General features: G+C 55.9%; 1 protein-coding gene across 1 annotated transcript in view; it reads right to left on the minus strand.

Annotated features, from left to right (window-relative positions):
* LOC114631303 (transcription factor SPT20 homolog) overlaps positions 1-678 on the minus strand; it is a 44,733-nt gene that overhangs the window by 42,152 nt on the left and 1,903 nt on the right. The gene's annotated exons all lie outside the window — the stretch shown is intronic.

Raw genomic sequence — 678 nt, forward strand, 5'->3', positions numbered from 1 at the left:
GTTTGACACCAGACCAGTTAAGGGCTTTGGCATCGAACCAGTTGCCGGATTTGACACCAGAATGGTTGTGGGCTTTGACACCAGACCGGTTGAGGGCTTTGACACCAGAATGGTTTCGGGCTTTGACACCAGACCCATTGAGGGCTTTGGCACCGGACCAGTTGAGGGCTTTGGCACCGGACCGGTTGTGGGCTTTGACACCAGAATGGTTTCGGGCTTTGACACCAGACCGGTTGAGGGCTTTGGCACCGGACCGGTTGCGGGCTTTGACACCAGAATGGTTGCCGGCTTTGACACCAGAATGGTTGCCGGCTTTGACACCAGAATGGTTGCCGGCTTTGGCACCAGACCAGTTGAGGGCTTTGGCACCAGACCGGTTGCCGGCTTTGACACCAGACCGGTTGCCGGCTTTGACACCAGACCAGTTTCGGGCTTTGACACCAGAATGGTTGTCGGCTTTGGCACCAGACCAGTTGCCGGCTTTGGCACCAGACCGGTTGAGGGCTTTGACACCGGACCAGTTGGGGGCTTTGGCACCAGACTAGATGTGGGCTTTGGTACCACACTGGTTTTGGGCTTTGGTACCACACTGGTTTTGGGCTTTGGTACCACACTGGTTTTGGGCTTTGGTACCACACTGGTTTTGGGCTTTGACACCACACTGGTTTTGGGCTTTGA

This window comes from Grammomys surdaster, unplaced genomic scaffold (assembly GCF_004785775.1).
Source record: "Grammomys surdaster isolate TR1022 unplaced genomic scaffold, NIH_TR_1.0 357, whole genome shotgun sequence".
NCBI classification, from domain to species: domain Eukaryota; kingdom Metazoa; phylum Chordata; class Mammalia; order Rodentia; family Muridae; genus Grammomys; species Grammomys surdaster.